Below are 22406 nucleotides of genomic sequence, written 5' to 3'. Positions count from 1 at the left end.
ATATTATAAAATGATTTTGTTTTTCATGTTCTATTAACCTTTTTTCTCATATTTAACTACCAATTTTGCCTTCTTTGTTAGTTTCTATGTAAGACCGAAACAGAAGTGGAAAGTCTAAAACTGTGTTCCCTGCACTCTTCATGAAATGCCATTGCAACAACTTTTTTAAGAACTAGCACATGAATTATAAGAAGGCAAACTTTTTATCCTGACCCAACATGCAACATTGTTCCAATGACAATTAAAACTGCCTACCTGTTTTCCTTGACATCAAATTCTTCAGAAACGACTTAATTTGTTTTTTGTTACATTTATGTTCGTGTTGTATTTTTTATGAAAAAAAAAATGTTTGCTACTGAAAAATTATTGTAACACATAATTCGAACACGTTTATGCAAATTTATGGTAGATCTGTTGATCTCGCAGCTGTGTTCTTCCATGCACAGTTGTAGACATTCGGTTCATCTCGGCTTATTTAACATTCTACAGTAGCGGAATCTACCGAAGATTGCCGATTGCAGTTATAACATGATCGACATCTTTTAACGAATACTGCTCCAACCGATGCAAGCATTTTTTTTGACTTAAGTTTAAGGTTTTATTTTTATGACATATAATTGTATTTTTCAAATCTCAGATACAAACAAGATGTTCTATAAGCACTTGCACAGTCCGGGCTATGGTTGAACATAAAGACATAATAAATTTATGTACGTATGTAATAAGGTAGTTTTTCTCCTAACGAAAAGAAAAAGCACAAAGCACCTCCCCAAATTAAAATGATTGAAAGGACAAGACAAAAAGACAGGATAGACACATCACATTTCATATATTAATAATTAAAGGGGTTTTCTCCCTTTGATTCAAACAAGTATACAATATAGGTGTAGGAGTTATTTTCCCTGAATTCAGTCCAAAGAAGTGCCAAAAATAACTTCCACTCTTCACTGTAAATTACAGTAAAACAGTTTCATGTGCATTTTGAAATCTTACCACATAATTAACTCTTTCTGATTCAAATTACAAGTGCTTCAAGGCTGCAGTTTTATATATATTTTTACAAATTTTAAGTAAAATATTTCCAAAGTCAATTGATGTCTCGGGCATTTTTTTTCTTAAACAAACCTATATCTGAAATCGTCTTTCAGTTACAAATTAGGCTTATCCGTACCAAACTTCAATTTCAGGTGAACAAAAATTGAAACTTACAGTGCCTTAAAAGTTCTGAATTTACTTAGATTGACATTAAAAAATAAATCGGTCATACCTAATGTAATTTTTATTTCTTTTAAGAATAGCCCATATATAAATACAAAATATATTACGTAAGGACGACAGATGAAGTACGTAAATATAACAAATGAGTACATGGAATTAAAAGGGAATGCATTTCGTTTTAGGCCAATTCATTGCCCAAAAGTCCATTTGTCAATTACCGACTTGAGTTATATTGTTACAAACGTTTAACACAAATTGATGCCACTTTTCAATCGTAAGTTGGATCTATTCCTGACACAATTAGCTTTTTTTTCACGCAAAGCATGATAATTGAATGTGATATATCGGATTTTTAACCCTTTTTAGTGAACAATAGCTACTGGTAACAAAACATGTTAGCTCCATAAAAAATTAAATATTAAATTCAATTAAAAAGTTTAAAAACCTAAAAGGTTACACACAATACACAGAGATAGATTTTCTCTTTCCATTAGCCCTCCATTGTTAATGAAAGTTTATGTCCTTCCTAAGGGAGACAACTAAAATGGATAAGGTAAACTACGATAATTGGCAAATAGACTATTCATGGACTGAAGTCTCCCGTTTCTCACGTACGTTACTGTTCTTGAGGGATGAATTGAAGAAAGCTATTTTAAAACATATTGAAAAAAAAGTATTTCACATTAACTTTAATAATTTAACTGTTCGCAATGATAAACAACATTTTGGTATTCCATTTTGATGCACTGTACACAGGCAAACCTTATACTCATATAATGGTTGAGGCGGTAAGTTATCCATTCTCCCAATATACTGCTGCTTATAAAGCGTATGTCATCAATTCTACTTGTTTCGGAAACTTAGAGGTCAATTTATCGGAAAGAACCTGATATGGATCCTCTCCCAGAACAAAGAATATGGATTTCCCTGAAGTACAATGAGGGCAGCAGAATTTAAAACTTATATAATGACTTTGATACTGGATATGATACATGACCCGAGACCTGAAAAGTAGTGGAGAAACTCACCTTTTCATCAATTCGCAATGTTTAAAGGTCGTACATTAAGTAGTTCTTCTATAGATCAACTTAGGCAACAATTAAATACATGAACAGAAATACGTCATCATTAACAAAAACACTATATCAACCAGATTAGTACTAAAAGGTAACTTACTTTTTACATATATACCAATTAACCTATATAGCTCATATTTCTTATGCAGTCTCTGCTGGTGGACTATTAGTCCCCGAAGTTATCACCAGTCCAGTAGCCAGTACTTCGGTACTGGCATGAAAACACGGATTTTTTTGTGTTATTTAAATTTGCTGTTACAAAATATTAGAAATTATTATAAATTAAGGAATGTATCTCCCTCATGCAAATCCTTTCACGGATTTGGCTATACTTTTTGGACCTTTTGGATTATAGCTCTTCATCTTTTATATAAGCTTTGGATAACAATTATTTTGGCAACGAGCATCACTGAAGAGACTTGTATTGTCGAAATGCGCATCTGGTGCAAGAAAATTGGTACCGTTAATTTTATCATGGAAAAAAGGAATTACTTGCAATATGTCAGATGGTCAAACGATAGACAAAAATTCATATCTTGAGAGTATCAAATATATTGTTTAACTCATTTGAAATTGAAATGAAGAAAAATGTTAAGAATGACTCAGCTGTTTCGTAAATATATATAGTATCCGTCATACCTGCTCTTGCGCGGATTACTTTCAAGTTTACTATATTTACCTGCAAAAGTATGTCAATCTATTGGTTAAAGCACATCTGTATAATGATCCGCAGGGTAGCTACCTGTTTTTACAACAAAAAAAACGGTATCCCCAGGTTAATATCTTGACCTTCCAGGCCTATCATTATAACAAATTCCAATGCGTAATAAATTCTATAAAAATTCTATGGTGTATCTATTTCATACTAACTTATTATATGCAAGAAATAAAACTGCAAATGTTAGCCTTTCTAAAGGAAAGAATGATTAGTTAAAATCTGCTATTTGCCATCGAAGTGTACTAGGCAGAAAATGAAAATGAAAATTACAGATACAAAAAGGATATTCAAACTCATAAGTCGATGACAAACCGACACCACAATGACAAAAATGATAAACGACCCAAAGACAAACAGCAGAATACAAAACATATATAGAAAACATAACCACTGAGCAACATGAACCACATTCAAAACCACAAGTGCTTTATGTTTAGGCTGATCCTGACAGCAGAAGCTCACTGCAATCGAACCTATGGACACTGACTGCAGATTTTGGGTCTAATTTCCCCCTTTCAATATCAAATTGACTTATCGTTGGTTTATTCTAGGTAAACAAAACGATAAAATAATTGGAGTGAATGAACTCATGATTTGAAGGGAAAATCTAGTTTTTGAAAACTCTTTAATTTCTTGTTCTACGGATTTTTGGACTCCAAAAATTGGGGCGAGCGAGCGATTTGAAAATTTTAATAAAAAAATATTTAATTTGCAAATTTTTAAGGCGAAGCTTAAAAAGCAAAGGCGAGCGATTATAATTTTTTTTTGTAAACCTAAAATAGTAGGTTTTGACTATATTAAAACTTGATTTATCACTTGTACCTTGACATTTCTTTAATTTATGAAGTATTTTTTCCCTGTTCAACAAGAAATAATTGAATATTTAAATCTGGTCTATGTATGTGTGACTGACAATGAGACAATTCTCCATCACACTCATAATCAGGTTCAGAACAACGCCTTAATGTTATGAATATCCCTTTTATGAGGGGTCAAAATATTAAAGTTATAATATATTTTTTTTGTAAAAACACTTTAAGTACAAAAGGGCTTATATTTTCCCAAAGAACTATAATATTTGGTATTAAATGGTCAAAACATGTCCAAGAATTTTGTAATATTCCTGGACTTTAACTATGTTAACACATTAACTTTAACAGTTTGATATCATTCAAAATAAGTGGACCCATCCCTCTTTTAGAAAAGTTGATTAAAATATAAAGTATTTCTCCTCTTCTTGAGTAAAAAATTCTTAAGTTGTCAAAGGTTTTGTATAGTAGCACTGTACAAATCCTTAATATTTCTATTTTCTTTTCTACAACAGACTGAACAGTATTAGTAAAGATCAGTTAACATGGTAAAATGACCCCTTCAAGGCCCTTGTCTTAGGGAGGGTTGGTCCCAACCTGATAATAACAAACATCGGTCAAAGTACGGCCTTTTACACAGTGCTTTGATCAAGACCAACCAGCAAGCTATAAGGGACCACAGCTTAGTATTGTACACAAATCGAACAAGGAAAACCAACGATCTAATTTATATTTCCAAACGGGAAAATACCAATGAACCACATCAACAAACGATAACTGCTGAACGACAGGTCTCTGAATCAACCAGGACAGGTGCACAAACCTGCAGCGGGTATGACTGTCACCATAAATTATAATTGCAGTTGAAGGCAAATCCTTCAGAAGTTCTTTGTACTTTATTTTAACAACGAACATTTTTTTTAATGGGAATATAAGTTAGGGGGTAAAGAAACCAACTTTTTGTTCTGTACTGGTATTTCTATTTATATCGGAGCACTCCCGCTTGGCATAAATTGGTATGAAGCTGAAACAAATATGCTCACAGATATTTACAGTGTTGTAGGGTGCTGATAGGTTTTAAATCGTTATATAAAGGCTAGACTGTGATTTAAAAAAAAACAAATGTTGAGATCTTTATATAATATTTACAAAAAACGGTGCGGGAAATGGGCATGATTTCATTTCCGGATGCGGGAAGCGGGAATATAATAAAAATAAAAAAAATCTGTTTTGAAAAAAATAGGTGCGGGCGGGTCCGTCGAACAAGGAATCAAATTGGTGTGGCCTTAATTGAAAATTAAAAAAAAATAAGATACTTAACATTGTATTATAAACCAATACCGGCTGTATTTCCCTATTAGTGGCTTTAAATATTAAACATGTTTTTTAAAAGATTACACAAACAGAGTATACATGAAAGCAATGTATAAATGTTACAAAGGATTGTCAAGCCAATGACCTAGAAAGACGAACATACACCTGTTTGAAACGATGATGACAAAGGAGATGTAATAATTAGGAAAGGTGATTGATGAATACTGTTCCTACGTAATGAATCTGACAAATATTACAGAAAAATGGGTCAGATCTATTGAATGTATTCCAGTTGTCCAAACCCTGATAGTTTCTACACATAATGTATGCAAGGTTAAGGTCAAAAGGATCTACACTTAGTGTGAACGTAACACTTATAAGCAGAACTTGACATGTTTCATGATGCGACTTCGAATATTTTCACAATTAAGAAATTATACCGTTATTGTAGTTCATGTATAATATAATCTATATAGTAAGGTCAATGGGTCAAAGTTGAAACAATTCTTAACACATAAACGATTTTTTTAATAAAAACTTTTTTTTCAGGATGATAATTTCAGACGATCTTTGTTTGTTAATTTATCATCAATATCATAATACTTTATAAATGACATATATTCTGAACCGTACAAGTTGGACAGAAATATGACCATATGGCACTGCTGTTGCTATCGAGTGTTTATCAGGTTTAGAGGATTTACATGTTGGAGCAGTGACTGTTGTTTCGGTTTTTTTCTTCTTATAGTTGATGTGTTTCCCTCAGTTTTTGTTTTGTTTTGTGATCTTGATTTGTTTCAGTAAAATTAATATATAAACATTGAACAGCGATACACTACCATTGCCTTTATTCACATTTCGGAGAAGAGTCTATAAAGAGTCAACATTTTTCCACTTCATTAAGTTACAAAAGTATAAATAAGAAGTAAACCAAATTCACAGGTAAAACGATGGTAAAACAGTAATAAAAAAATATTCTACGGTATACCTGGAACCTGGATATAGTATTATTTGTTTTATATTCAAATATTTCTCATTGTTTGTCCTCTGTTTCTTATCCCAGGCATATGTTACATAAGCCGTATTTAGTACAACTTTTAGGAATTGTGGGTTCTCAACTCTTCAAATTTGTACTTTTTTGGCTATGTCATTATGTTTTTTACAAGCTTGGTACCTTTGATGTTTATCAAAAATAAAGGTATACGTGACGAATACAACGTATATATGATGCAATCAAAGTATATTAAAGAGTTATTTTCCAATGTTAAAAAAAAACAATTGATTAAGAAGTAACAAATAAAGGTGTCAGATAGAAATTGTCCAAATGTGTAAAGGTTTAAACCGATACAACAGCGAGAACACGTAGGTAAATATGTCTATATAAAGGGGGGTTATGGTGTTATTTCCAATGAGACAACTATTCACCACAGTTCAAATGATCTGGATGTAAGCAATTATAGGCATCCCTATGGCCTTTGACATAAATAACCACCTGACCGTAATGTCGACTAAAAAAGATCCCCGACAAGAACAATAAGTGAAAACTCAATGGCTATCTATCATCGCGAAGAAAGGAACCATATATGTAAGATTATAAATGAAATGCATCTATAATGATACACTCAGAGAGTCAAAAATCAAAAGGTCATGCGAATAATACAAGATCGATACGATTGAAAGAAAGTACACTGCAATGAAAGTAAAACTCAAATAATGAAAAATCAATAATAAGCATATATCCACCGGGGCTGCTAAAGATTCAAAATGTCTATACAGCATAGTAAAAAAGAAATCGCAAAAATACCGAACTCCACGGGCAATTCAAATAGAATTTTCACATTGAAAAGGCATAATCATATATTGAAACACATCAAAAGAATAGATAACCATTTCGCATGCCTGACTTGGTAAAGGCTTTTCTTATGTAGGACATGGTGGATAAAATCTGGTTTTATAGCTAGCTAAACCTCTCACCTGTATTCTCAGATATCCGCAAGACATCCTAGTATCTCTTTATTACTACAAGTATGCCAATATCATTATTGGTGTACTATTTGTTTAATGAATGCATTATTCCAATATTCAAACTGAAAGCTATTGCTGTAAATAAATACAAAAATAAAAACAAACTGAAAGGAATGTAGAGATGCAATGAAAATAACACCAAATGGTGATGAGATACGGGATATAGTATGAACAGGACACTTTTTGGGATAGACTTTTGTGTTGCTTGTATCATAAAGATGTATGGAACTATGTCACAATGATTGTCTTGAAAGCATACACCTTTGTCTGAAACTCTTTTACCAAAAATATTTGTATGAGATACAACTTCTGAAAACAATTTATCATTATTAATTTAAACAAGCTAAAGGGTGACTTATTGTATAACTTGGAGACATAGTTGAATATTCAGAATATCATACGTATATCTGTACATGTATAGTGTGTGTAAAATTATGAAATGAAGTAATATAACTTATCATTGACAGTGTCTGGTTAAGAAATAATTTATTGCAAATGACACAATTCATGTCATGTATAACCTTGTGTATATGATAAATAACAAATTTGATAAATTTTGACATTAATTGCACTACGCATTTTGCATATTAATGAGGAAAAATATTCAACTTGAAAGGCTCTAAACATTCAACGATTTCAATCTACATATTTAAGCCGAATATAAACTAATTCATCATATTCCCTAAGACATCTGCTTATCACCGTTTGTCAAAATGTTTGATGGCTGTCAAAATATACATCATCTGCATATGTATATGAATCCACAAATTTGCATAATTTGTATAATGCAGCAGGAAATATGAAAAAAACTAATCGGCCTTCACCTACTTGAAACTAATGAATCATCTCTTTTGGGTCAAAATCAGAAATTCCAATCATCTTAATGGTTATAAGACACCTCCTAATTGTTTTGTTTTAAATTTCTTGGCCTAATTAATTGACATTAAACATGAATGCATGAACAAAGGCAATAGTAGTATACTGGTGCTCAGGTGTTCAAAGGTTAAAATTGATTTTTAACATATTTGTACTAGTTAATAGACATTGTATGTTCACTTCTTATGTGTAGCAGAGTAAAAACATGTAAATTACAATTTGATAAAAGACTGAAACTTTAAAACATCAACGTTACTACAAATTACGTTTCATTATTTATGCCAAATAGAGTATACAAAAAGAAGAAAGTTAGAAAAAGGCGATAAGACAGGGAAAACGGCTCTTGCATCGTCATTATAAACCTTCATATAATCCGATAATAACTGTCACAATAAACATAGGAACACGCGAAACTGGAAACCAGATCTGTATTTTATTTAAATTGCTGTATGGTGTTTTGTTAAAACTGTTGTGTGTCTGCTCTTGTAACTATTGGCTTTGATATTAGAATGTCTTTTAACTTATATTTTTGTCAGTTTAAAAAAATAAGTAAAATCACAAACAAGTGCTGAATTCCGAGGAAAATTCAAAACGGAAATTCCCTAATCACACAACAAAATCAAAAGCTCAAACACATCAAAAAAATGAACAGCATTCGTCACATTCCCATAGGAAAAAACACAAAATGTCAGTTGCGTTTGTAACCTCTGTCAGTTTAAATATCGTGGTCATTGTAAGGTTTCATAATGAGTCTTATGTAGACGAAAAGCGCGTCTGGCGTACTGAATTATAATCATGTATCTTCGTAACTATCATAACCCGCTTGCATGGATAGATATATAAAAAGAAAATATAAATATTGGAATGCTAGTATAAATTTGAGCTTTGAAAGATAAATATCCCTGTTCTATTTCATACAGAGACTAAAAACCCAAAAGATGATATAAATTTGAACACTAAAATATGGTATTTGCCAATAATACATTACTGAACAAGGAAATGACCATCTGTTTGGCTTGCACCAATGAGGAACATGACTACATGTAACTGTTCGGCTTGCGCCAATAAGGAAAACGCATACCGTAACGATAGTTTTATTAGGTTGCTGTGGCAAAATATAAACCAATTGGAATACAAAGCAAACTAACTAATGATACCACAGATACAGCTTATTTTAAGAACAATAATCGACACATAATTATAACCGATAGCAACCAATTACAGTTTGTATATCAAGATCACAAAATATTAACTGACAGACTTTTTCAAAAGCTAACATGCATCAAGATTAAAAATATTTTATTCAGGGCTATGCATTGCTGAAGATAAATTGTAAAATACATTTTAATAAAAGTAATCGAAACAAACAATTGAAACTTAATGATTAATGAATTTTTAAAGGTACTGCATATATTTAAAACTTTTAGAATTTGGTTTCGTCTGAAATGTCGGTTTTCACTTTTAATTATATAAATATTTTTTACAAATGTTCAAATATTCGTATGATTGCATTCAGATTCAGAAATTAAAATTGGAACGTGCATTCGTAAAATTGCCTATTCTTGATATGCTATTTATTCCAACTTTTATAATGCTGGTTCATTTAGTTTATGTCCGTATTTTGGGTCATACTGGATTGTCAGACTTATCTCAAGTGATCTCTTAATGAACAAATAAATATCTACATACCTAATTTCAATAAAATAGTTATAAGATAAAGTAGGATTGAAAGTTCGTGCTAACTGGCCATATGGTCAGCTAATGTATGTTCCTTTCTCTTTTCTTCTTGATCGAACGGGAAGAATGCCAACATAATGAAACAGAGGTTAACGGTTTCTTTGATCCATATCGAACTATAGACCAGGCATTTACGACCTTAGAGTTAAATAATAAGATAAATGATTTCAAGAAGTCTGTTTCGACGGAAAATATAAGTTTTTTTTAGAGTATAAAAATATCTGCAACTACGTAACTTGGCCACGAGCATCACTGAAGAGACATGTATTGTCGAAATGCGCATCTAGTGCAAGAAAATTGGTACCGTTAAATTTATTAGTAATTCATCATTTTCTACATATATGTGGCACCGTTAAAGTCCACAATTCCTCTAAAGTCCACAACACCGCTAAAGTCCACAACAATTTTCCGCTAAAGTCCAAAACGCCGCTAAAGTCCACACACTTTCCGCTAAAGTCCACAAAATGACCCCCGCTAAAGTCCACAAGAAAACGCCGTTAAAGTCCACAATAACAAGTTCCGCTAAAGTCCACAAAAAAGCACTGTTAAAGTCCAAACATTTTTTTTTATTATCAAAAGATCAATTGGCTAGTTTTTTCTCTCCCAATAGTATATATATATCTAATAAAAAGCATGAACCCTTGTTTGTTCAAAGTATTTCTTCCGAAATCGTATTAAGGACATAGTAAACATAAAATTTGTAATGAAATATTTTTCAAAGTCGAAACTTTGACATTCCAAATTTTAAAATTTCGACTTAATCTCGAATTTTTGACCATCTCAAACTTTTGCATTCCCACTAAGTAAAAATTCAAAACTAGAAATTTCGACTTTTCTCAAACGCAAAATTTCGACTTTTCTCACAAAAATTTCTCTCAAAATTATTTGTTTTACAAATTTTAATTAAAGTTTTAATTTCCTTCCACGATTCACAGGATCTTGATCAGACTTTTGACAAATTGTAATCGGGAATGGTCCTGTCAAACTGAGACGGCAGTACAAAAACGTGAACGTAAAGCCCCAGGCCCACTTGAGCACGATTGCACCACGCTCACCTCGACCTAAAAAAAAATTTAATACCACAGTCCCACTGTCACAAATAAATTCTGGGTTTATCTGTGACTGGGAAATGTGTTGGCCTGGAACCAAACACACACAATAAACAGTACGACAAGTCAGCACGGACTCTGACTCTGGGACTAGCTCTTGTAACAAAAGACGACTCTGGTTAGCGCGATGTATAATTTAATTAGTTCAGCATGGAATACAATTGTACAGAGTTGGAACTGCTCAGTGTAATACTAAATCCAATCTGCCACATCAAAATAATAACATAGTTTATATAACAAACTTAAAATTACTAGAATAGACTTGACAAATATTTCTCTAAATGAGTGAGAAAATTCAATTAAGGGATTACAGAAAAATAAGCACATAGATAATAATCAACAATAGAACATACGGACTTATTTATGGGATCAAACATTTACGAATAATAGATCATTTTGAAGTAAAATGTCGCTAACTGAAAAACAAATTAACACCTGAAATTAGATTAGCTTAATCTTCTACTCTTGACTTGAATCTTGCACAATAAAAATATCAAAATCCCTAGTGATATATTGCAAATATAACAAAAACATTGGTTTACAAAATTTGTAACAAAACGTCCAAAAAGTATCAAAATCAATTTTTGTCCATTTTTCCACTGTGACACCACTAGGCCACGACCGCAGTAAAGTCGTATCACTGTCGTGATGAGGTCTTCAAGATAGTGATGAGCGTGGCTAACTTTGAACATAGTATTTTTGGTAATTTACCTTTTGCTTATATTGAAATTATTTTTTTTAAACTAAATAAAACGATATATGAAAAATCTTGCATGTCTGCTTTTTTATCAAAATCACTCACGTGTACGTTATAATGTCATTTTTTTTAGTTTGAAGTAAAGTCGAAATTTTGAGTTTGAGAAAAGTCGAAATTTTGCGTTTGCGAAAAGTCGAAAGTTCGAGTTTAAAAAAAAAAAAATTTTGAATTTTTACTTGGTCGGAATTCAAAAATTTGAAAAGGTAAAAAATCCGAGATTAAGTCGAAGTTTTAAAATTTGGAATGTCAAAGTTTCGACTTTGAAAAATATTTCATTACAAATTTTATGTTTATTATATCTCTAATACGCTTTCGTAAAAAATACTTTGAAAAAACAAGGGTTCATGCTTTTTATTAGATAAATATACTATTGGGAGTAAAAAAACAGCGAATTGAACTTTTGATAATAAAAAAAAATGTTTGGACTTTAACGGTGCTTTTTTGTGGACTTTAGCGGAACTTGTTATTGTGGACTTTAACGGAGGTCATTTTGTGGACTTTAGCGGAAAGTATGTGGACTTTAGCGGCGTTGTGGACTTTAGCGGAAAATTGTTGTGGACTTTAGCGGTGTTGTGGACTTTAGAGGAATTGTGGACTTTAACGGTGCCACATACCACGTCATTAGTTAAAAGTTGATATTCGTCCGCTTGATGTGTTTGAGCTTTTGATTTTGCCATTGTACCAAGAACTTTCAGTTTTGAATTTTCGTCAGAGTTCAGAGTAGATTTTTGCTTTTACTCTCTACATAATGTTTACTCTGATTTAACTAGGATCATTCATCGGTATAATAAGTTATGATACAGTAAAGCCCTTTTTGTCATATTGCTCTTCATATTTTAATATATTTATGCATCCTTGTCTTTCACAAGTTTGGCAACGTGCGTACGTGATAAAGGTGGTCTCTGAAAAGTGCACCAAAAGCACGAAATAATGAATTAAGTGCCATTCTCGTTCGAGGACCAAAAAAACGTGTATGTAAACTATATATACATTACTGTAATGATGTTTGCAGTTTTAATTTCAAATGCATATTTTCTACCAAAATGTAAACATATATACAACATAAACATCATTAACATTATAATTTGTTAGGAATATCGTAGGCTTATTCTGATATAAAATTAATGAATTGAATAATAACTATAAGTGAATTTGTAAATAAAGGCAACAGTAGTATGCCGCTGTTCAAAACTCATAAATCCATGGACAAAAAACAAAATCGGGGTAACAAACAAAAACGTCATATAAATAAACTCATCATTTTTACCAGAATTGAGATGTTGTATTTGCGCCAGACACGCGTTTTGTTTACAAAAGACTTACCAGTGACGCTCAAATAAAAAAGTAAGCAATTCTGTTTGATATATTGTTCAATAAAACTTAGTTATTTAAGGAATTTCCCCTCAAATATATTTTTTGGCAAATTGCAGTTCTTTTTCTGTGTAATTAATGAGTTTCGTTGATTTGAACATTACCATAACAGTTGTTCATAACATATGCATAATATTACATTTCAATAAGGGAAAAAATTAAACAAGGACAAAACATATTCAATCAATGAACAGACAACCATATCATAAGGATTTTAATTATACCCCTTAATGTAATGGAATGTTTGAGCAATTTGAGTACATGTATTTAAACAATAATTTGAAAAATAGAAGGTTTAGCTTATTCTTTGCAATGACTGCAATATATATATCTATATCATGTTGGTTTATTTTAAACTGTACTTGCATGACTTTTTAAAGCAAACATACATTTATAACACAGACCTGTCAACCAAATGTTAATGTAGACACAAGAAAGTCATAAAAACGTTAATGTTATATATTGTCTGTACTGTCTTCCTGGTCAACAGTACTGACCACTTGACACCAAAATATAGGTACACGAACTAGCCGCTCTCTTATCATGAGACGTTTGATAAGATTTGAAGAATGCGTGACACGTGTTTTCGATAAAATTTCTGTATTTCGAAGACAACAGCTTTGAAAATCTGGACAGCAGATTTGGAGAGCCAAGTTCTTACAAGGTTGAATTTTTATAATGAACTTACGGCTATTCAAAGTAATAAGGCCAAAACATAACAAGGGGACCTTCACAACACACAAGTCGTAAAAAATTACGTCGCCATGGGAAAAAATAAAAAGACTTATTTGTTCACAAACAATACGTATAAAGCTAAAGATTGAGCAACCGTCAACCAAACAACGGTGATCCAGAAAATTAACAACAGAAGTAAAGTGATCTATAGTAGCTTCTCATTTCACTGAACTGACATTTTTTCCACATAGAACACACTACAAAAAAATGAAAGAGGTAAAATATCAAGTCAAAAGCCGAAGGGAGGTTGACACGATATAATGACAAGAAGCGGAAAAACTCGAAAAGGCAAATAATATTCCACATAAAAAGGAAGACTAAGCAACAGTTTTTAGTAGTTAAAAAAATCAGGTGATCAATGTGTTAATGAATATTCATTTGAAACAATTTCCAGGTGACCTATTCCAGTTAGGAAAAAAACGAAAACGGACAATTAACTTTTTATTGATAATCTTCAGTAAAAGGACCCTAAAACATTAGCTATGATACTTAAAAATTTAGTATTTGTCAGAAGGTTCGGAGATTTGATTTATATTCGTTTTTGTTGTTGTTATTGTTGTTGTGTTTGGACATGAGGGCCAAGAAGTTAGAACTTAACCATTTATATATAATCAAATTACTGCTCAAAGATAACTGTGTTATATCTGTAAGTCTTTGTCAAACAAAATTAAAAAGGCATCAATTAACACACTGGACATGGATGAGCTTCAAAGTATCACACTTTTCACTTTCGAAATCAAATTTGTTGAATGTGTTGTTTTTTTATATATCTTTAAAGTAAATAAACATTGCTCTAACTATTGTTTGAATAATACTTATTCTAAAATATATATTAGTATAATACGAATGTATGATTGTATGTATTGTTGTAAATGTTTAGAGTGTTGAAATAAAAATAATGTTTTATACAAAAAACTACATAAGTGATTGCTAAAGAAGGGAAATACAAACAAGTAACATAAGTTCTTTAAAAAATTCCAAAGTACGAGATAATTCAATAAGGGGAAATCCTTAAAAACATGCAAAATCATTCAACCAAGTCATTAACCAACGGAATAATTAGAAGATAATTGTCACATTCGTGACTTCTAAGGTAAATGTTGTGATAAACTTGGTTTTATAGCTAGCTTAACCTTACACTTTTAATATTTTTCCATTCGCAGATATGTTTAAATCTTTTTTAATTAATAACAAATGCATTTTAGTAACAACCTTCAAAAAAGTCAAACCCTCAACACCTTTTGATTTAATTAATTCAACAAACAACACATGGGTATGCAGCTATTGTTTTTATCAACCTATGATGTTTTTTTGGTGTACAGTAGGACTATTTAGGGTAAAATGTAATGTGAATGAATCGAAACGTTAACTGATATATATTAAGCAAAATAGGATTTAATCTAATCTTTAAAAAAAAAAAAATATGCAGGATAAAAGTAGAAATTTTGAAAAGGATACCAGAAAGGCAATGAATAAATTGTGAAATGTATACAGTACTCAGCCCTCTTTGCCATTAATATATGAATACATCAATTACTTTATAAAATTACCAAAATTTCGTTTTTAATACATTCGATCATTGTCTACTAAATGTATACGAGAAAAAAAGAAGTGTAATGGACTTGTCTCCAGAAACATGGATACACGTACACGCGAAAGCTACATTATCATGAAAACTTACTTTAAAAAAATGCACTTAGCCCAGGTGGTGCCTCTTTTTGATCTGATAGTAAAGATAAATGAATCAATGAAAGAAAGTTAATCAATGTAAATATATAGATATCTTCATTAAAAATATGACAATTTGGAACTTGCTCGGATATACTTTTTTATATCTATGATGAGTTAATTTACAACCGCTGGGTCGATTCCACTGCTGGTTGATTTTTTATTCCCCGAGGGTATCACCAGCCCAGTAGTCAGTTGAGATGAATTGATCAGGTTTGTAAATTAACTATTTTTCATTTTTTTTCATTTTGTAAATACTACGGCTTGTCTTTCGCCAAACACATTACCTTAGCTGTTTATTTTGGCAAAACTGTTAAGACATTTAGGTCCCATGCTCTGCAACATAAATTTGCAAAAGTATCACTTCCTCCAAAACATCTAAATATATCCTTATAGAAAATGAATGTTGTTTAAATTTAATTATTGTATGTTTGTAAATATTGTCATGTTTGTCTTGGTAACAATTCAATATTTAGATTTAACACCAATAAAATGATTTTTCATTTGACAGTATTAAACTCAATTAAAGTTTACCAAAGAAGTTAATTTCGTGGTTTATGAATTCATGCCGAAAATGTCGATTTTGTTCACTCCATTTAATAAGGGGCATTGTCTTTGGTATATTGTCAACAACGTAAATATTTCCTGTTCGTATATGGGCATTGCCATTTGATCAATTTGTTTTAAAAGATGTGATTGGTTAAACATTTTTTTATTGTTTCATTTTATGGAAATTTTTTAATACAATTTAATTGGTTCTCGTTCTTGTTTTTTTGTTTATCATTTCTTTAATTGGAGTAAACATTGATTTTAAATTTGCACTTAGATAAAGGTTAAAATATTTTGTTTTCATTGGACGAAAAAATCGATCACTCATTTTTGTAGTTGGACAAAAAAGCTTTTACAACGTTAAGATCAAACTTATGATTCCGTTTTACGTTACTATTATGTGTAAAGACAAACATTTCCCATTTTTCATTTTTCCTGATGCGTTTAAAAAATATGGCTCACTAACATTAAACACGTCCACAATACAATAACAACATCAATATAACACGTTTTTATAATGATAAAAATATAAAATAAATCATTTTTCTTTAATTTATGTTATGATATGATATGACAAGTAATATTTGTAAATTCGTGTATTTGTAATATATAAAAGCAATTTGTAAATATGTCAAAAGGTTGACAGGTTTAAATGGCGGTCACTTTGATCTGCCCCGTGATCCCCGTATCGCTTTGTGATTCAGCACAATATTGGACATTATGATGTGAGAATGTGATAAGCAATAGGTAAAAGTCAATGCGTACACACATATCGCTGAGAATCTTTTTCTTACCACAAATATTTTAAAATACCAAATTATGAACTAAGTATACATGAACTAGGCACTGAATGCGTGTCTTAAAAATATAAGGTAAAGGATCGTAAAACTGGATTAACTCCTCCATATGATATGCCTGTTCTAAGTCGGAGTATCATTTTCTGTGTGTTGTTCCTAAGGGATGAGTTGCTGTTTTGAATTGTTGTTCCAATATTTTTGATATTTGTTTTGTTACTTCGTGCATATTTTTTCTTTAATATTAAGTTTTCTATTCGTATACAATTTCTAGAAATAAATGGTAACCCCGAAAAGTTCTCATTCATAAAAAAATAGTTTACGTCACAGATTAAGATTATTAATCATCTGTCATTTATTGAAAAAATTACTTTAATGGTGTTGAATATATATCTTATTGATATAATCGAGTGCTGTCGCACTAGCTTAATATACACGATACACTTTGTTTCTTTTTACATTCTATTTCGTAATGTACAGGGAATTCGTTATTGCTCGTGGGATCATACGTTGTACAATTACGTATTTATAGGTGAACTACGACGCTAAATGTTCAACGAAGTCAACATTCGTTTATAGGTTAATAGGCAGATAATGCAAAACCACGAAATATAATAATTCCACCAAACTCCGAAAATGGGTACCACGAATAAAAATGTACCTGCAGAAGTTAAACGTAAAATAATATTGGAACTCTTATGCAAAACAGACTAAACGATTTCCTGTTCTGCTCCAGCTGTTGTGAGCTTTCTTTGTTGGTTTTGTATAATAAAAAGGCTTCTATATTTAGTCTTACAAAACGTTTGGTCTCGAACATTACTGATACAGGTTTTCAAAACATACGAGGGAAATTAAACTGTAAAAATAAAATATTTATCATATTTATTCCTGGTTTGTTTTTTTGTACATACATCAGATCGCTGTGTGTTCGGTTTGAATTGTTTTCAATTTTATGACCTATATATAGATATAGGAAGATGTGGTGTGAGTGCCAATGAGACAACTCTCCATCCAAATAACAATTTAAAAATTAAACCATTATAGGTTAAAGTACGGCCTTCAACACGGAGCCTTGGCTCACACCGAACAACAAGCTATAAAGGGCCCCAAAATTACTAGTGTAAAACCATTCAAACGGGAAAACCAACGGTCTAATCTATATAAACAAAACGAGAAACGAGAAACACGTATATATTACATAAACAAACGACAACTACTGTACATCAGATTCCTGACTTAGGACAGATGCAAACATTTATATAGCTTGCTATGTGGTTTTGATGTTGTCTCATTTTATGTAGGCCTTACAGTTACCTACTGACATCTACATCGGTAGGTATCTAGTGAATATTGAGTAAGCCGAAGAGAACAGTAGACCTTCGATCCTAGTCAATTAAGATTGGAGTCGAGTGCATCCGCACGAGCGGGTTTCGGACTCACAACCTCAGTGTTGACTGGCAAGTGATTACAGTAGTAAATACCTACCCCAGTCAACCACTAAACCCCAAGAAATACTTGGATAATAACAAATAACCCTCAGACATTGTGTAGAAAAACTGTAGCATTTCGAAGAAAATGGTCGTCATGAACATGGTTTAAAATATGTGATGCACACAAAATAAAGATTTCTACTTTCATTTTAGTTTTTCTCCCTTACTAAAAGAAATAATTCAAGGAAATTCTTTACATGATTTCGTTTTTTTCTAAGTTACGTTTCATGGACACCACATGCTTTTAACAACTTGAAAATGTCTAGTTTTATTATTTTTTTTCATAAAAAATTCAATCTGCTTAAATATTTGCACAATTGATAAAGAAAAATGCTATTAAATCAGAGTGGAAAAACATGACATATGTATTTTATGTTCATATTCAATTAAGCACCAAATGTTTTCTCATGTTTTGTTATTGACAGAGATAAATGATGTTCTGTGAAGATATTTAATATTCAGGAAATGTCGTTTCGGAATCTAAAACAATTTGGGTTATTTTTTGACCAAAGTATGAATAAACTCATCATAGATATCAGGACAAAATTTTGTATATACGCAAGATGCGCGTTTCGTCTACAAATAACTCATCAGTGACACTCGAATCCCAAAAAGTTTAAAAGGCCAAAAAAGTACGAAGTTGAAGAGCATGTAGGACAAACATTCCTCAAAGTTTTGCCAAATCTAGCTAAGATAATCTAAGCCTGAGGTAGAAAAACCTTAGTATTTCAAAAATTCAAAATGTTTCGTAAATTTTGAAAATATCATCACATCATTGGTAAAATTGTCATTGTTTATGACGTTATAAACCAACGGGAGCGATTTGCTGAACGCATTTAGAAACAAATATTTTGAGAGAGCGAAATGTTTTTTATTCGAAAAAGAGGGACGAAAGATATCAAAGTGTTTTCAAACTCACAAGTCTGAAACGAGGAACGCCTTGGGAAAAATCACAAACGAAGAAAATACAAACAAGGGAAGAAAACTTATACTGTGATATGCTTCTGGGTGCAGACGTATTTCAGTATCTTGTGAAGTCACCTTAAGTTAAATACGTACAATAATAATAAGATCATAATTTGTCAAGACAGGACAAGAGTAGGGGGAACTTTGATAGATAGTGTTAAACCTTGTCATCACAATAATTATGAATGAATATCATCAGTTTGTCCACTAGCAGTTACAACCGTTTCATCAAAATTATGTTAATAAATTTTCGTTGAAAATAAATCGAGTCTTTTAACTTGAATTTCTTGCTTCTGTAAATAATTCATCTGTGAATGAATGGTAAGCAATTTTGTGACAGTGTCGCGCAAATTCGCTCCTTTTTAATGCATAACTACATTGTTCAAACTTACGATAAACGTACAAATGTAAATGCACCAACTGCGCATATTGACAATTTAGGTATCTTCAGTGATGCCCGATCCACATTATTTGAATATCCAACAACAAGTACATATGTAGAAGATTGGTTCATACCTAAAAAGGTCCTACAGTATAGCCAAATGCGGCAATGATAATGATCAGCACCCAAATCACTCGGGGGAGTCACTAACATAATCAAAACAGCTTCTTGAATTTAAAAGCTTTTGTAAAGAAAAAAGAGTATTCTGTATAATAAAACACGCCAAACGCACTGCTTACGACATAACATTTGAGACGTCATATTTTTTTTTGATAACTTGTAAAAAGTACCAATTTACGACAAATTTGTGCAACGTTTTGAAATATGGCGGGAAAAGTTTCAGCACCAAGCATTCCGTCAAAAATAAGGAAATGATAATCCAAGCACATAAAACCTAGTCTTTTTTATTTACCAACACCTGAAGTACAATATTTCCATAGCAATCGATTGTTTTCTGGTTCAAGAATGTTAAATCAAAGAAGCACTAATATTTGTTTGGTATATTTAAATTTTCGTCGCATCCAACTTTCATTTAATGGAATTTACGTTTAAGCCTGAAAACAAAGAGCCAAAAAAATGATAAAAATCCATTTCTGTTTAGAGACGTATTTTTCAGGAAAACTATTGATATGATAAATTTTGAGTAATACATGTCACATGGAAAATCCAAATCGAATTAATCAGAATGTATTTTTTTGTACATTTCCAGATTTCATATCAACTTCTAAAAGTTGGTTTTAAATAATGTCAGCCGACCTGCTGATACCCTTGGGGACTTATATTCCATCCACAGTGAAGTAAAAGGAAAAGCATTAAATGAAAACACTTACATGCATGTGTCCGAATTTTTTGGGATTAAGCGTCAACAGAAACATTCAAAGTCGACTTCTTAAAAGCCAATGATAATGATTTTATAAGAAACGGAAACTTTGTAGATATATATGACTAAGGACCCATAAGATCAAAATGAGATTACTGAATTTAAAGTATGAATCCCCATAGTGGTTTTACATTTTAAAAAAAGGTGTTAAGAATATGCTTTTCATGTATTTCAAATAATAGCATTGGTATATTGAATCACTTGTAGAAAAAACGTTATTTGAGATGCATGAACAAGATTTGTTTTGTGTTTAAATTAAAGGCATTGTTTATTCACTAAAAAAAGATATATTTTTATTTATGTACTGAGTTGCATATGCAGGGTGTATTGCCATGACCAGTTATGATTAAATATTTTTTTTGAAATTGCAATCTTAGTGCCTCTTTGTTTCTTTCGTCCTTTAGCTTTGAATCTGACAAAATATCTGACAAAATCTGTAAACTAACAATCATGCTCGAAGAGAAGCAGAGGGGAGTACATGCCATGTATAGTTTATGTTCATATTCAATTAAAAATCAATACTAAATTAACTTTTTTTATTGACAGAGATGAATGATACGTCTCAGTGAATATATTTGATATTTTAATTAATAAGTGTCCTATAATGGGGTACTGGTAATTTGATACCTAACATAATTATCGGAAGCAAGCAGTACCAGATAAAAAATATATAGGAAAATATAATGATAAGTTACCCTACACATATATGAAAAACTACAAAAATAATCATCTTTAAATGAGGAACAAGACATCAGGGATATAAGGAATACTTGCCTAAATAAAAGAAAATCACAAAAATACTGAACTCCGATGACAATTCAAAACGGAAAGTCCATCATCAAATGAAAAAAACAAAAGCTAAAACATATCAAACAATGGTTAAAAGTTATTGAAGGTGTAAAACACAGCAGTATCAGAACGTTTACATGCAATTACTCATATTACTTAAAAAATATAACATGCTTTTTTAGGGGTTTTTGGTATATGAATTAAGTCTCTGTTTTGATTTCTTTATCCAGTAAACAAACTGGTGATAGTGTCTGGAAAATAATCAGTATAGCAAAAGTATTGTTTGAAGTAGCTTTTAGAAAAACAAAACAAGGATAAAACTGAAAGCAAACAGGAAAAAATAAAATCACAAAAATACTGAACTCCATAATCAAATCTGAAATGCGTGATTTCACAAGCGCGTTTTTGGGGGTTATTTGAATAGTTCTTTACAAACCTTCTTCGAGTGAAAGAAGTATAAGTTAACGATCAACAGAGGAAAAACAATAGGTATAAGGAGTAAAACTTCAACTATCTTTCGAACCTGAAAATGAGCTATTAAATTCTCCGTTGTATGGTTGTTTCCTGGATCATTATCCTATTATGTCAAGTTATTTTTATTTCAATAAATCGAAGAACTACAAATTATGGTTTAAATATCACTATTCCAGATAAATACACAGATAAGGATATGAGAGCAATAAGCAGCAAGTGTAATTTACCGATGACCGTTTTTCCTTGGGGTTCAATTTTTTTGTTACCCTACATGTTGCCACTTCTTGTATGTCCAATGTGAAGATACAAGCAAGATGAACAAAAATGTAAGGAAATTGTATGAACCCAAAACGGACTGGCATAGAGTGACTGACAGAATAAATATTGCGTAATATCTTCCCGATCCAATAGGAACATTAACGAATTAGGCGAATTGTCTGGTATTAAAACAAAAAAATCTCTCTCATGAGTTGTGACACATGCAGTCTTCAATTCGTGAATGTGAAATCAAAATTGCATTAGACTTTAGAGGTATTGATAACCTAAATG

At 31.4% G+C, this 22406-nt stretch overlaps 1 protein-coding gene across 2 annotated transcripts in view; it reads right to left on the bottom strand.

Moving 5' to 3' along the window:
• Nucleotides 1-22406, bottom strand: part of LOC134708543 (homeobox protein Hox-B6b-like) — a 51763-nt gene that overhangs the window by 21963 nt on the left and 7394 nt on the right. The window contains exon 2 of one of the 2 annotated variants that reach the window (XM_063569173.1): nucleotides 2974-3036. The exons of the other annotated variant lie outside the window; for it this stretch is intronic. The gene's annotated coding sequence lies outside the window, so the exon portion shown is untranslated. The remainder of the gene's footprint in view (nucleotides 1-2973; nucleotides 3037-22406) is intronic. 2 annotated transcript variants of the gene reach the window in all.

The sequence above is a fragment of the Mytilus trossulus genome, chromosome 2, assembly GCF_036588685.1.
Source record: "Mytilus trossulus isolate FHL-02 chromosome 2, PNRI_Mtr1.1.1.hap1, whole genome shotgun sequence".
Classification (NCBI taxonomy): Eukaryota; Metazoa; Mollusca; class Bivalvia; order Mytilida; family Mytilidae; genus Mytilus; species Mytilus trossulus.
The sequence above is the reverse complement of the archived record's forward strand: the minus strand, read 5'-3'. Positions and strand labels throughout refer to the sequence as shown.